Below are 17184 nucleotides of genomic sequence, written 5' to 3'. Positions count from 1 at the left end.
GTCCTTTTAGAGTCTAAAAATGTCTGAAATCGATGGCAACAGTGCTCAAATGACATGGGAGCATCATGGGGAATATCCCTGGAAGCGTTTCTGACTCCCAGGTCACAGCTGTGTACAATGTTGTCAGAGTATTACGCCACACATCCACACACTATAACATACAAAAACGAAACCAAAATGGATTTTCCTGGGAAATATGTTAAGGAGCATCCTTTCCAGGGTAATGATTTGTATGTAAGGCAAAATAAATAATCCAAAACAAAACTGTTCCTCAAAACCTCTTGGGCTATGTTCACATGCAGCGTTTTTTATGCGTTTTTCAACTTTACCGTTGCTTTCAACCAAGACAAATGCATTCACTGGGAAATGTCATTTTAACATTTTACAACCTTATTTGGCCATGTGGTGTTTGACACATTATCAGACACATCCTGTTTCATTTATGAAGGAGAAACGCTGAAAGTCACAAAGTCTATTTTTATAGGGCCAGCAGTCTGCCCTCACTTTTCTTAGAGAGCCATAATCCGGCTATGCTTGTTGTTCCCATTATTAAACAGTGGGTCCCTTATACCGTTAATGTATATGCAGTGAGTGGCAGGGCTGCCCAAAACTTGGACGCACCCCAACAACCTATTGAACAGACGTCATGGATGACCACATGCAACTAAAGTTCCAAGTATTCATTTGGTACTCCCATACTATTTGCTTATGCATTGAATGCAAGGCTTGCCCTGCCCCAAAGTTACACACACCCCAATAAGCCTTTGAACCCATGTACTGGATGACCGCAGGAAAACCAAGTTCACATTATTCATTTGGTACTCCCATACTGTTTTCTTATACATTGAATGCAAGGCTTGCCCTGCACCATAGTTACATGCACCCCAATAAGCCTTTGAACCCACATACTGGATGGCCACAGGAAAACCAAGTTCACATTATTAATTTGGTACTCCCATACTGTTTGCTTATGCAATGAATGCAAGGCCTGCCCTGCACCAAACTTACACGCACCCCAATATGCCTTTGAACCCACGTACTGGATGGCAACATGAAACCAAAGCTCCCATTATTTGATTTTTTTTAAGTCACCTGAAGTTTGTCCATGAAGTGAATACAAGTTCTGCCCAAAATTTGCACACACTCCAATCCCCCAAGGAAGAAATTTTGAGTATGGTCTCCGAAAAATGTTTTCCCAGTTTAAAGGAGCGGGTCTCCTATACTTGTAATGTCCATACACTAAGTGTATGTGCTTAAAAACTTTTTCCCCTGGGGGGTACACCTCAACATACTGTGGAAACATTTTTGGATTGGGCATTAAACACCCTTGAAAAAAATTACTTGGCTGCTGCATCACGGACCAAGATTACCCTGGTGATCTATTGGTGGTGTTGTAAGAAACATGGAGGATTGCCTCTGAAAAATGTTTTCCCAGTTTAAAGGAGCAGGTCTCCTATACTTGTAATGCCCATACACTAAATGTGTGGGCTGAAAAACATTTTCCCCTGGGGGGAGTACATTTTCCCCTTGGGGGTACACATCAACCTACTATGTAAAGATTCTTTTTACGTAAACACCCTTGCAAAAAAGTATAGTGGCTGTTGCATCACGGAACACATTCACCCTCATGTTCTAGTGGTGGTGTCTGAAGAGACGTGGAGCATGGCCTCCGAAAAATGCTTTTCCAGTTTAAAGGAGTGGGTCTGCTATACTTGTAGTGCCCATACACTAAGTGTATGGGCCTAAAAACTTTTTTCCTGGGGAGTACACCTCAACATACCGTGTAAACATTTTTGGAATGGACATCACAAAGACCCTTGACATGCACTAACAGAGAAAGAAAAAGGCCTTTGTGCAAGAACAATATATGGGCCTTTTGAAGCCAAAAAGCTCCTAAAAATTCAAAATATTAAAAATTGCACCTGCTTGGAAGATAGAAATGGGCCCTCTTATCTCTTGAGCCCCTGTGCGGCCACACAGGTTGCACCAACGATATGTTGACCCCTACTTGGATGACCTCGACTTGAGTAGCGAGTATAATACAAGCCAATGGAAAACCTAAACATGTTTCTGTAAGACTCTAACAGGAGGGATGGGGAGGCAGGAATATTGCTGAAATGGATGGAAACAGCACGCACCTGAAGTCACTGGTAGATTTACTGCATATACTCAAGAATAAGCCGAGGCACCTAATTTTGCCACAAAAAACTGGGTATGCTTATTGACTCTAGTATAAGCCAGGTATGCATTGTCCCGTCATCCTTGATCTGGTATGCATAGCTCCCCTGTCCCTGTATGCATGGCTCCTTATCACCTATCCTTGTATGCATGGCTCCCCCATCACTGTCCTGATTTGCATGGCTCCTCTGTTCCTGTTCTTGTATGCATGGCTCCTTATCCCCTATCCTTGTATGCATGGCTCCTCAATCACTGTCCTTGTATGCATGGCTCCCCCATCGCTGTCCTTGTATGCATGGCTCCTTATCCTTGTGTAGGGAAGGTGACCTGACGGATGGACGGACTAGTCAGAGTGAAGAAGGAAAGGTTTGCACAGTGTAGGAAGGTGTCAGTTATTACAGTGGGGAAACAGCTAGGAAAGTGTAGTGGACGTGCAGTACCTTGGGTTGACCATTAGATGGCAGGGAGGAGTGTGAGCAAAGGACTTGACAACAGCTTAGGGCTTTAGAAACCGTTGGTCATGGGGGGCGGGGTTACAGTGACAGGGGACCGGGAGAGCTATAAATACTGAGGGAGGGTTCCAGAAGGTTCCAGTCCCCAGGGGGAGCTCCAGTGACAGGAGGACTGCGGCAGTCTGTGCGCTGTGAGGAGAATCCAGACCAGTGGGACTGAGGAGAGAGAATGTCAGGGGGGTGGTCCTGACAGGAAAGTACCGCAAAAAGGACGAGACAGAGGCGAAACACACCGTGTGGAAGAAGACGTCTGACCAGTAAAATTACTGTTGGTGTATGGGCCTAAGGCGGCCACAGTGACGGACCTGTCAGCAGCGTCATCAAGTGAAGTAGGGACGGTACGTGCATGTACGTCCCTGGTGCTAAGGTACGGTGTGTAAAGCGGGCCTAGAAACGGAGGCCCAGGAAAGTGAAGTGAATTGAAGTGAAGTGCGGTGTACTTCAGAGACCGTCAGGCAGACGGCAAGCGAATAAACCTGGACCTGTTGTACCCGAATGTTGCCTCAATTGTCTCTGTACGTCTCTGCGCAGTATAACGAGGGATCACCCCCCTAGTCCGGCCAACCACCCCTACATTTGGCGTAGTCGGCAGGATCGCCGCCGCTAATACCCCATCTTCTGCGGCAGGCCTGCCTCAAGTAATGGAGAAGGACTTGGACTGTGCTGCTTGGATAATAAATACCTGTGGATTACAATTGGCTTACCTGTGGATTACAAATTGGGAGCGCTGTGGTGACTCCGTGGTGCTGACAGAAGATCCGGGGCGGTATCAGGTGCTGCGCAAGATGGCGGCATTACTACAGCGCAGGGGAGAGGTCCGGGTGTTTGCAGTCGTGTTGAATGGACTGGGACCCCTTCCAACGTACCCCCGTGGACAGCAGTATGTGCCCGGAGGCCGACGCTCCCATGTACTGGACCCTAACAGATGGGTGGAAAGGCCTGCCAATGCCCCACCCAGCAGAAGGAGTGGCACGGAAAAAAACTTGGCTGTAGCTGTCTGGCGCCATTCGATTGCTGCCCAACGGACGGTATGAGACGCTGCGGGTGTCGGGGCATCGGCCGCCTGGAGTGGCAATGGAGGCAAGAGAAGGAGCAGAAGTCGCCCTCAGAGTCACGGGTGAGCCGCGGAATACTGAGCTGGGGAGCGGAGCCTGAGCGGAGTCATCGAGAGTGGCCGCCACCAATACCAGCAGAGGACTTCGCAGCGGAGCCCTCGAGTCCGGAGGAATGGCCCGCCAGACAGTGGAGCAGGGAACGGAGGCTGCGGGTGCCACCGCGTGATGATGGGACGGAGGCTGCAGCGAGGGGGAAGGTGAGAGTACCCCCGGCCCTATCAGTGCCTCCGCAGGCGGCCCCCACCATTCTGCTGCAGCACGCGGCCCCCTGCGCACCGGAAGGCCTAGTTACCACGGGCCCCGTGGTGTATGCGGAACTGAGCGAGGCCCCCCTCAGGTCCCTGAGCTACCCTGCCCGGAGCTACCAGTGCGGCGTTCAGCCGAAGAAGACGCTGCTGCGCTCCCCTTGGCAAGAGCTGCCTTGTTGGAACCGGCCGTTACTCCGGCTCCGTTAGAAGTTTTGGATGCGGCCTACCCTGCGGCCACGGTATTGCCAGCGTTAGAACCGGCTGCGGCCTGTTTTACAGGACCTGTTACTCCAGCCCTCAAGGACCCGGCTGTCCTCACCCGGCACCCGGCCCCAGCGGCTGCTGGGCCGCAGATTTCATCAGCCGCCTCTGCCCCACTCGCTTTTACAGCGAAGTCCTGCCCACCGGACTCTGGGACTGGCACGGCACCCTCCGTTTGGGTCGCGGAGGTGATTAAACAAAAGAAAGTTCTGGAGCAGGAGGTATGGAGCCTGCTCCACTCAAAGGGGGAGGCTGGCATGGCGGTGGAAAGATCCCGGGGATGGCTGGTATACACCAACATTGATAGAGGGTACGGTTTCATTCGTGACCAGTCTGGCCAAAAAGTGTACGTGAATGTAGCATCCATACGTCATGGCCGGGCCCTGAAGGAAGGGGACTTCGTCTCCTACTATAAAGAATACTGCCCCCGCGGGTATTATGCGGTGGCTGTACTGGCGGAGCCCGAGCAAAGCGGACCCCCGTGAAAAAAAGGACTGATGTGGACACTCTCGGTTCCCCCAGGAGTTCCAAGGCTGTGGAGCCCTCACCTCTGTCCATTGAGAGTGGGATAGACTGTCAGGAGTTCGATGCACCGTTGTGCAGGTTATAAGGACAGTTGCGTTTAGAAAAAATGTTTTTGTTGTTATTTATCTGATGCAACTATTTTTTCTCTCTTTCATTCTTCTTTCTATGTTCCTTGTATAAGTAAATATGTTTGCCTGACAGAACGGGGATACGGAAAAGCGGAGGAGTGTCCAGGTCCAAGGAAGGGGGGAGGACGAAAGGGGATCTGCAATGTTATGTTGGTTTTAAAAGTAAAGAAAATGAGCAAAAGAAAATGAAAAAAAAAAATATAAAATTGGGTGCTTGTGATATTGTAAAGTTGTTTTGGTGTACAATATGCACAAGAAAATGCAACAGGTCCGGGTAAGGGAAGGTCTGCGGGACCAAAGGAAAGTGTGAGATCCGGTAGGGATCTAAGAGTTGAGGAGGTCTGGGAGAACGGGACGCTGACCATGACATGTTATTGAAAGAAAGGAAAATTAGTTGGAAGACGTGAGGAAGACAGCCGTCCTAGGTCAGGTCCCCAACACCACGGACACCCCTGAAGGAGGAAGGCGGGCGCTGGTAATGATCTGGAAGGTAAGGGACCTCGATCATGGCGTACCGAATAGTGGAAGGTGACAGTAGGGGAGAGTAGGGGAAGGTACACGCCATAGAGAGAATATGGGTGTACCTAGCCCAATTTGAAAGACGTTGTCATGTGGCGTGCGCGCTGGTGAGTAGCAGTAGGCTGCTCAGAGCATGGTGCTCCCAGTATGGTTCGGCCCCCGCAGATAGTGGGTTTGGCTCAACAGCTGGTCCGACAACAGAATGTAGGTGTAGCTTCAGAACGACGAAGGCAGGGATGACGATTGTCGAGGACGACAATGGACAAAGGAAGGGAGAGTGTAGGGAAGGTGACCTGACGGATGGACGGACTAGTCAGAGTGAAGAAGGAAAGGTTTGCACAGTGTAGGAAGGTGTCAGTTATTACAGTGGGGAAACAGCTAGGAAAGTGTAGTGGACGTGCAGTACCTTGGGTTGACCATTAGATGGCAGGGAGGAGTGTGAGCAAAGGACTTGACAACAGCTTAGGGCTTTAGAAACCGTTGGTCATGGGGGGCGGGGTTACAGTGACAGGGGACCGGGAGAGCTATAAATACTGAGGGAGGGTTCCAGAAGGTTCCAGTCCCCAGGGGGAGCTCCAGTGACAGGAGGACTGCGACAGTCTGTGCGCTGTGAGGAGAATCCAGACCAGGGGGACTGAGGAGAGAGAACGTCAGGGGGGTGGTCCTGACAGGAAAGTACTGCAAAAAGGACGAGACAGAGGCGAAACACACCGTGTGGAAGAAGACGTCTGACCAGTAAAATTACTGTTGGTGTATGGGCCTAAGGCGGCCACAGTGACGGACCTGTCAGCAGCGTCATCAAGTGAAGTAGGGACGGTACGTGCATGTACGTCCCTGGTGCTAAGGTACGGTGTGTAAAGCGGGCCTAGAAACGGAGGCCCAGGAAAGTGAAGTGAATTGAAGTGAAGTGCAGTGTACTTCACAGGCCGTCAGGCGGACGGCAAGCGAATAAACCTGGACCTGTTGTACCCGAATGTTGCCTCCACTTGTCTCTGTACGTCTCTGCGCGGTATAACGAGGGATCACCCCCCTAGTCCGGCCCACCACCCCTACACTTGTATGCATGTTTCCTATTAAAAAAACAAACATCCTACTTACCTTGCCTGCGCACCTTTGCTGCATCTCGTTCCAACGCCAGCAGCTCTTCCTGCCGAGTGATCATGTGGTCCCGTTTATTAAGGTAATGAATATTCACTCCACGCCTATGGGAGTGGAGAGGCGTGCATATTCATTATCTTAATGAGCAGGTTCCGTGATGGCTCTGCCGGAAATGCTGCTGGCACCAGAATCAATGAAATGCAGCAAGGGCGCGTAGGATGACTTCTGGAAGCAGGCGGCTACGAGTGTCACTGTGCGTGCTATAAGAGAAATGAATATTAATTTCTCTTCAGCAGCGGGCACAATTACAGCCGCAGCTGCCGGCTCCTGCTTTCTGTGACCCGCTGCTCCGTCACTCCCCCTCCAGCCTCCTGGGACAATTGACTCGTATATACTTTAAACTGAGGGGTCGTTTTCAGCACAAAAAATGTGCTGAAAAACTAGGCTTATACACAAGTATATACGGTAATTTTAACATCTTACTACTTTATTGCATGCCAAGCAATCCCCGCACGCTTATTGGCTAACAGATGCAAAACATGCTGGGAGGGGACTTGAGCATGACGCTTGAGCACCCGCGATACTCGACTGAGCAACAAGCATACCTGAGCACCCTAATACTCGATTGAGTATTGAGCAGTGTCGATTGTGCTCGCTCATCACTATTCAACACCATTCAAGAATGATTTGTCCTTTAACTACTGGCTTACTATTTGCAGATTAGACACCTAGCACACTAGCACAATCCTTTATCAAATATGCTAATTTTTCACTCTCCACCTTATTTGAGCATCTATGCAAACAAATCCTTCAACAAAAGGACATATCATAGACATTTATAATATTCTTTCAACTCCCTCGAAACACAAATAGATGAGACACGTCTATATGAATAATTGGGAATCCTATTTAGAAATGGATCTCACTTTAGCTAATTATCTGGTCTAAAGCAGCAAAATCTCTATCCTGCACACCATATTAAATTAATCAGAATAAAATACTGATGTACTGGTAACACACCCCAGAACTCCTATGCAAATTAGTTCTTTCCACATCAGACTAGCGATTGGCAGTAGGGAAGCAAACAGAAGACATACATTGCTGGCTCACCCTTATTCAAGTTAAACACCAATATCCACAAATAATGCTAAGGGCACTTCTTTTAAACTGAAATAACACCATAAACTCAGGCTAAGTGTACAAGAGTATAGAAGAGATCCATAGCTAAAAAATTATATTCATTGAAATAAGATGACCAAAAACAATAAAAAAGCAGAATGTCATACAGGGGACACTGATTGAAGAAAATGAAGGATATTACAATATAAATGGGGTATTTAAATAGTAAGAACGCTATGACCCCCCATCCACATGAACACTTATGTAATGAACCTGGGATATCATATATCTAAAACAAGGCATCACTAAAGCAAATCAGGTATATGAACAGTATAAATTAGCACATGATCAAAATATATGGCCCATAACTATTCAAAGTCAAAAGAGAATCCTATAGTTCACATATAACATTACAGTGAAATAAATACAAAGTAGTAGCATGTGCATAGGATAGGTATAGGACCACCAGATTAGGGATTGTGTAACAGCATAAGGGCAAATAAGTACAAAACTAGTACCGGTAGTATCATGAGCAATATTGTAACCCAGTAGAATCCCAACTTGGTGATCAAAAGTGGGAAATGATCTAAACAATAAGCATACCTTGTAATGTAGGTGATGACAGATAGCCAGGGATAAGATGCTCAGCTCAGCGTCCTCTCACCCCGGCATGCGTTTTGCCTCCAGATTCTTCCCGGACATGAAGAAGCTGGTAGTGAAATGGGTGTCGTGGTGAGGGGACTCCATTAAAATCCAGTTTTCTTGCCATAGTCATTATATTTATACATATACACTTTTTAATATTCCTTAACCCCTTCACGCTTTTGAGTTTTCGTTTTTTGCTCCCCTGTTTCCCAGAGCCATAACTTTTAGATTTTTCCGTCAATATAGCCATTTGAGGCATGGGCGTACCCAGGGTCCAAACTAGGGGGGGGCAAGCCATGGTCATCCAGGTTGTAAAATTTTAGAACGAAAAAGGTGAATGAAACTGCTCCATACAGTATAATGAGCCCCATTCCTGTATATACATCATCACCAGCTCCAGCCCACTGAGCCCAGCACCTGTATATACATCAGCCCAGCCACAGCCAGCCCCTGTATATACATCAGCCAAGAACAGCCACCCCCCAGCCCCTATATATACATCAGCCATAGCCAGCCCCCAGCCCCTGTATATACATCAGCCACAGCCAGCCCCCAGCTCCTGTATATACATCAGCCACAGCCAGCCCCCAGGCCCTGTATATACATCAGCCCAGCCACAGCCAGCCCCTGTATATACATCAGCCCCACCAGCACTCACTCACCCAGACCCGGAGTGACATCACTGACTGAATAGAATGACAGCAATTGCCTCAGGAGCATGCAGGTACTAGGAGCTCCTCCGGATGCCTGATCTGATACGTTCAGCAGCGTGCTAGAGCCAGGGGAGAGAGACAGGAAAGCAGAGCCCTCTCTCCGCCCACAAAGAACGCCCTTATGTTCAACGTCAGGCGTTCTTAATCCCTATGTGCAGGGCACCTGTGGCGCCCCTGAGGTTCAGTCACCACAGAGGTACTGCACCTTCTCCTAAGGTGTAGTGCCCCACCATCCAGGTAAGGTGGGAACTCCTTTCCACACTCCAACGCTCGCACCCCACACAACAGGGTAGTTCTGCACAACCACATTGCGGCTCCTTGCTCAGAGGTTAGCAGAGCACCTTTGGTGGTTCCCTGCTTGGAACACTGGATGTGCTGGGAGGTGGGTGGAGTTAAGATACTTAAAAGAGTGGGAACGTGTAGGAGGATAGGTCAGTCTGACAGAAGGTCAGTCGGGTAGGAAGTCACTCAGACAGGAGTGAAGATCCCTGGAAGAAGGGATGGAGGAAGGAGTGCTGCAGCTGCCTCAGTGATCTGAGCTGGTACGGAAAAGGGAAAAGAAGGATAAAGATGTAGAACTGAAATCTAAGCTTCCATAAGAAAGAAAGACAAGTATGGTACGAAGGAGTAGAGAGAACAGAGAGGACATGGGTTAGAGGAGGAACCCTGCCTATAGGATCTCAGCGCAAGGCCGGGTCCCGGTCCCCGAGGTTGTTTGGACACTTATGGTTTTGCAGCAGACACCGGTGGAGTAGTTGGCTGTAAATGCACTACTCCCATCTAAGACTTGGGGCACAACAGCAATTGGATAGAGAGCCGGGACTCAGGAGAAGGGAGTCCCCGAAGCAGGCTACAGCTGTCTGCCATACAAGTAGAGTTCTTGGAAACATCGCACAGGAGGAACTCCAGTGTAACTCAGTACTAGGAGATCTTCATACTTTAAGGTGCTATAGAGGAGTCGTTCAGAAAGGTACATGTTGGCGGAGTGTTGGAGGGGAGAATCCTAACTTGCCCGGAGGTTGATTGAGTCTCTGACCCGGAGGACACGGCCCGGAGGCAGGCACCTGTGTGTGTGTACAATGGACTGTGAGTAAAGCTTTGGAACTACAAGCCCCGGTGTCCTCCATTCATTTGTGCGCTAACACATTCAGCACCGCTATAGCTGGGTACCATTCTCCATACCGCCTGCACCTCTCCTCTTCCATTGCATCCACGCTGCCCTGGGGCTACAGCTTCACCTGGGGGGAGCTACACCATCTAGGCTGCAACACACCACCAGCCCCAGAGGATCTGCAAGCAGCGTTGGCCTAACATCCTACTTGCAAAACACCACAGGTGGCGTCACGAACTATTCCATTAACTACGTTGCACCATTTACATTCCCCCATTGATTTGGGCGCCCAGGGCCACGGACCAGGTCACCGCTACTGTGACATATTCCCCTGAAATCGGCCGGGTATGAGTACCCCGCGGCCCTGGGAGGGCGACCCACACCCGGCCACTGACTCACTGATGCTTACGTGAGCACATGCACCTGTAAAGCCGCCGTGCCTGAAGATTTAAAGGGACACAATATTTCCTGGTGGTATGAATTTCAGAAACAACTTGTATTATATTTATTGAATTGCTGAATTCCAGCCTGTTTATCGAATGTCACTCTTTTTCTATTTTGCTACTTTTTGCAATTAATTGCTTGTGTATTCTGATTGGTCCAATGGTACTATATTATCAATGTGCACTTTGTTTTAACATACCTATGACTAAGGGTGCCCTAGCGCACCGGAAACGCGTCAGGTGTTTTTTCACATTTTAAATATGGCTTAATAGCCCAATAAAGTTTTGCATTTTTTATACTGGTTGGTGTGCCATTTTTTTTCATTTTTTATGGATTCTTGCTGTTTTCACCAGCGAAACGTGCACCCAACTGTTTGAGATTGGACCCAACCCAGGGTGGTTTTTATGTAGATACGTTGTCAGCTCCCAGACCTCCTTTCTTCTGCACCAAATATGTATAGGTAATTTTTTTTTAAGTGATAAAAAAAATACAAAGTTTGCAAAAAAAAGTCACCATTTTCCGAGGCCAGTAGTGTCTCCATTTTTCATTATCTGGGGCTTGGTGAGGGCTTATTTTTTACGTGCTGAGCTGATTTTTTTATTTATGTCATGTTGGTGTAGATACGATCTATTGATCGACCGTTATTGCATTTTAATGCAATATTCCGTCGACCAAAAAACCATAATTCTGGCATTTTTATTTTTGCCTCGTCACACCGTTAATTTTGAATGTGACAATACCAAATATGTGTATTGTTTTCTTTTTAATTGTTTTATTTTGAATGTGGCAAATGGGGTGTGATTTAAAAGTTTACATTTTTTTAATTTTTAAATATTTAAAAGCATTTCTTTTTTACTTTTTACTGGCTTCAATAGTCTCTATGTGTCTGTGATTATAGCTAAAATGCTCATCTGCTATGAGCGCTGGCTACTGGGTAGTGCTCATAGTAGTTTGAAGATGATAACAACAGGGGTCTCCTGCAGATCCCGGGTTGTCATGCCACCAACCCATCGTTGACCAGTGGTTATGTGAAACGAACGCTGATGATCAGGGTTTGTGACGCGCTTCCAGTGCGAACATGTTAAATGCCACAGTCAGAAACTGGACACATGTTGGAAAAGTTGCGGGCTAATCATTGAAGTTCGCAACAAACAGGGGGAGGCTCTAGTGCTCAGAGATTTAGTTTCTGTCGCCGCAGCTGCATGATTTGTAGCTGCTACACAGCCTGAATACATGTGGGGATTTCCTAACAAACAGGCAATCCCCACATGTATTCAGGCTGGCTAGCAGCCGCAAATCATGCAGCTATGGCGACAGAAACTAAATCTCCCATTACATTCAAATACTCAGAAATTATCTGAGCATGCTAGGGAAATCTCGAGCATCGAGTATACTCGCTCATAACTAGTTAATAATCATTGTGCTTTAAAATGTTAATGCATAGTTAATAAACTTTATATTTTAGTGTGGATTTGGTGTGAGAAAACCAAAACTCACATTATTTTAGCAAAGTTGCTAGTTGCACCAAAATTATGTGAGTTTTGAAAAGTTTTTTACACCAGAACACTGGCATAAAAGGTTTGATGAATCAGGCCTATAGTGTACATACAGTGGGGAAAAAAAGTATTTAGTCAGCCACCAATTGTGCAAGTTCTCTCACTGAAAAAGATGAGAATGGCCTGTAACTGAAATCATAGGTAGACCACAACCATGAGAGTCAAAATGAGAACACAAATCCAGAAAATCACCTTGCCTGATTTGGCAAGATTTATTTTGCAATTACGGTGCAAAATAAGTATTTGGTCACCTAAAAACATGCCAGTAACTTCTTCTTTAAGAGGCTTCTCTGTCCTCCACTCATTACCTGTAGTAATGACACCTGTTTGAAATTGTTATCAGTATAAAAGACACCTGTCCACAACCTCAAACAGTCACACTCCAAACTCCATTATGGTGAAACCAAAGACCTGTTGAAGGACACCAGAAACAAAATTGTAGCCCTGCACCAAGTTGGGAAGACTGAATCTGCAATAGGCAAGCAGCTTGGTGTGATGAAATCAACTGTGGGAGCAATAATAAGAAAATGGAAGACATACAAGACCACTGATAATCTCCCTCAATTTGGGCTCCATGCAAGATATGATCCCGTGGGGTCAAAATGATCACAAAAACGGTGAGGAAAAATCCCAGAACACCTAGTGGGACCTAGTGAATGACCTGCATAGAGCAGGGACCACTGTAACAAAGGCTACCATCAGTAACACACTATGCCGCAAGGGACTCAGATCCTGCAGTGCCAGATGCGTTCCTCTGCTTAAGCCAGTACATGTTCGTGCCCATCTGAAGTTTGCTAGAGAGCATTTGGATTATCCAGAATAGTATTGGGAGAATGTCATATGATCTCATGAAACCAAAGTAGAACTGTTTGGTAGAAACAAAACTCGTCTTGTTTGAGGAGACAGAATGTTGAGTTGCATCCAAAGAACATCATACCTACTGTGAAGCATGGGGGTGGCAACATCATGCTTTGGGGCTGCTTCTCTGCAAAGGGACCAAGACGACTGATCCATGAACATTAAAGAATGAATGGGGCCATGCATCATGAGATTTTGTGTGCAAACCTCTTTCCATCAGCAAGGACACTGAAGATGAAACATGGATGGGTCTTTCAGCGTGATAATGATCTCAAGCACACTGCCAGGGCAGCGAAGGAGTGGCTTCAAAAGTAGCATATGAAGGTCCTGGAGTGGCCTAGCCAGTCTCCAGATCTCAGCCCCATAGAAAACTTTTGCAGGGACCTGCATGAAGGAATGGGCCAACATACCACCAACAGTGTGTGCCAAGCTTGTGAAGACTTACAGAACACGTTTGACCTCTGTCATTGCCAGCAAATAATATGCAACAAAATATTGAGATGAACTTTTGTTAATAACCAAATACTTATTTTCCACCATAGTTTGCTAAATAAATCTTGCCAAATCAGACAAGGTGATTCTCTGGAGTTGTTTTCTCATTTTGACTCTCATAGTTGTTGTCTACATATGATGTCAATTACAGGCCTCTCTCATCTTTATAAGTGGGGGAACTTGCACAATTGGTGGCTGACTAAATACTTTTTTCCCCACTGTATCTGCTGTGGTCATTAATGGCATGTTATTTCTTCAGAAATGCGAATCTGAACAAGAGGGGATCAAAGCCACCATTTGTGCTTGATCACAAGGGGAACTAAAGATAAATATAGACGTGTTAGGATTTCAAATGACATCTCAGCTGTTTAAGTAACCTTTGAGTTTTTATATCACATACTCAACCACCACTCATAATCTCCTCCTGAACGCAGTTGTAGGAGTCAGGAGAAAATATAGAAGCAAACAATGACAACAATGATAAACTATGTTTATATAAATATTAGTAATTAAAATTAGCGATAAGCGAGCAAGCTTGCCACTACTTGGTACTCACCCAAGCATCGCACTGCTCAATATGCTCGGAGCTTGCCTAGTATTTCAGGGGTTGCTCGGCGGGAGCTCGAGTCCCCTTCCTGCATGTTTGGCGCTCTTTAGAGAGCCAATGGACATGCAGGGATTGTCTGCCACACACTGTAATTGGAGAGACATTTGTCTCTCAATACCATTGATAATAAATCAGCCACTTTCCTGACTAATCAACATCCGGTTACTCCAGTATTTTATATCCTTCTGAAAATCCACAAATCCCTAGTTAATCCCACGGTGCACCCTATAGTAGCCTCTACTGATTCCATCCTGGCTCCTTTATAAATTTTTCTTGATAAAATATTAACACCACTTATTAAGAACACCCGCTCATTCATCCTGGATACCGGACATTTCCTACAAATAACCAAACAGATTTCAGATATTAAGAATGTTAGTCTTCTTGTCACCATGGACGTAAATATTCTATACACCTCAATCCAACATGACCTTAGTCTATCAGCAGTACAAAGATTACTTGAGACATCAGAACATTCTAACAATGCCATGGGACTTTGTATGGAACTCTTATCCACTGTTCTCCATGAGAACTATTTTCTGTTTTGGGGACCAATTGTTTTTATAGCCTCAAATGTAGCCCCCGCGTATGCAAATTGTTACATGATTGTTACACTCCTTTGAACAGGAGTTCATATACACAAATAGTCTTTTTCTTCAGACTCCAAGTGCTGGTTATGATATAGCCATGATATTTTTTGCATATGGACTGACACCACTGAAACCTTATTTCAGTTCCACCAATACTTAAATTCCATCCGCCCTGAACTTCAATTTACACTTAAATATAATTTCCACAAGATACCATTTTTAGACACACTGGTTCATAAAGATGGCCATGCTAAACTCATGACAGATCTCTACACCAAACCCATCGACTGAAAAAATCTTTTACATTACTCAAGTTGTCATCTCAGATCCACAAAAAATAGCTTGCCCCACTCTCAATTCCAACAAATCTCTCAGATAGTCTCGGACAAGACGCTGCTTACCACCTGCCTGGATGAGATGACATCAAAATTCATTGACAGAGATTACCCAAGTACCATCTTGACAAAAGAGAGAATTAGGGCACTTAATACATCATCTGTACCTACACCCACCCATCAATTGGATAGAAATCCATTCGTCCATACGCATCATCCAATTATGCCCAAAGTTTACGGTATCATTAGAAGACATTGGCCACTTCTCAATAAGGCTTATTCACATATAGAAGCATTTAAATCATCTGCGTTAATGTGCACTAGGAAACCACGCAATATTAAAGATCACCTAGTGAAAACTGACATTGGAAGCTTTACTAAAATTCTGACTCAGAGCTTTAACGACTCTAAGCGCAATGGCGCATTTCCCTGTCTAGGTTGTGCCGCTTGTTCCAATGTCATCAAATCGATGTGACATCATTCATCGCCAAACGGGCAAACATTATCCAACAAAAGGCTTCTTTACCTGCGACAGCAACTTTGTGGTCATGCTATAAAATGCCCTTGTGGCATTCTATACATAGGCAAAACAACTCAACATGTACATGACAGAATAGCAAGCCACAAATCTATTAGGTGCAAAAAGACATGGCTCCCTTTACCCCATTATTTTTTGTCCATGAATCACTCTGTTTCACAACTGAGGTTCCAAGTCCTGGAACAAGTTGCCAGACCCAGAAGGGGTGGTAATCATGTCAAATTACTCAAGGAAAGGGAATCATCATTTATGCTCTTCAAACTTCGGCATCTAAAGGTCTCAATAGGGAACTTGATTTTTTGATTTGTTGATGTATCTATTGAACTTGTTGACTTCTTTCTTCTTTTTCATAGTTTCAAGAGAGTATAAGACACTTTGTCCCAACACAACTACAGTTGTTTCCCATAGTTACATTTGACCTTAACTTTTTCTTATCTAATCATTACCTTTATCTTTACAGATGCATTGACTCTAATGAAGGGTAAGTACTTACATTCCCCCCTTTTTTCCATTTTTTTCCATATTTTTTTCAATTTTTTTCAATTATTTTTCTTTTCTCTATTTTTTCCACCTTTCACCTTTTATTTCCTTTAATTTTCAATTTTAATCTTCGATTCTTTATTCTTATTTTCTCTTATATTTTTTTATTTTTTTCATTATTTTCATTTCATTTTTTATATTTTTCATTTTGTCTACTTTCTTTTCATTTTTTTAATTTCCCTTTTTTTCTGATTTTTTTTATTTTTTTTTCAATTTTCCTTTTTTCCTTTTCCATTTCTTCATTTTTTCACTTTTTCAATTCTTTTTTTTATTTAAATCTTCTTTTCCATTTAATTATTCTATTCATTACTTTTATTTTTATATTTTATTTTTTATTTTTATTTTTTATTTTATCTATTTATTCTATTTTTTTCATTTTATTACTCCCATTAAACTCTATTTTCAATAATTTTATTCTTATTTTTATTTATATTCATTTTTATTTTGATTATTTCCTCTTTTTTTTCTTATTTTTTTTCTTATTTTTTCTTGTTTTCTTGTTATTATATTTTTGGGATCATTTTTTCCCTTTTTTCTTTAAATTTTTCCCTCCATTTTATATTCATATTTATTATTTTGCGTCATTCTTTTATTACCTTCTCTATGCTCTCTTTTCTCATTTTCTGCCATTCCATAGACCTTTATTTAGACACTAAACACCTCTTTCTTACAATGAATGAACCTTGGACCAGCTTTATTTGCATAACTTTATTTTGCATCCCCTTGCCCCTCATGGTGGCACCCTCACGCCACACTCAGTACATCTGTGAGCACGATGTCTTCATCACTGCTACTCTGCACAATGAAATACAATCCGGACCTGATATGCGCATTTGCATAGAGACATGCGTTCCAGATCTCATCTTGGGTGCCATAGTGGCCACTTTCAATACTCAGATACCGGAAGCGCGGCTTTCACATGATATATAAGCTGATCTGATCCACTGCCACCAATATCCCTGCACCACCACTGATCCTAGCACACATTTGTGCGGTGCCACAGACCCCAGGACACGTTTGTGCAGTACCAATAGGCCACCAGGACCTACATC

The sequence above is a fragment of the Dendrobates tinctorius genome, unplaced genomic scaffold, assembly GCF_039654945.1.
Source record: "Dendrobates tinctorius isolate UK_male_01 unplaced genomic scaffold, ASM3965494v1 ptg000125l, whole genome shotgun sequence".
Taxonomy (NCBI): Eukaryota; Metazoa; Chordata; class Amphibia; order Anura; family Dendrobatidae; genus Dendrobates; species Dendrobates tinctorius.
Note: the sequence above shows the minus strand (reverse complement) of the source record.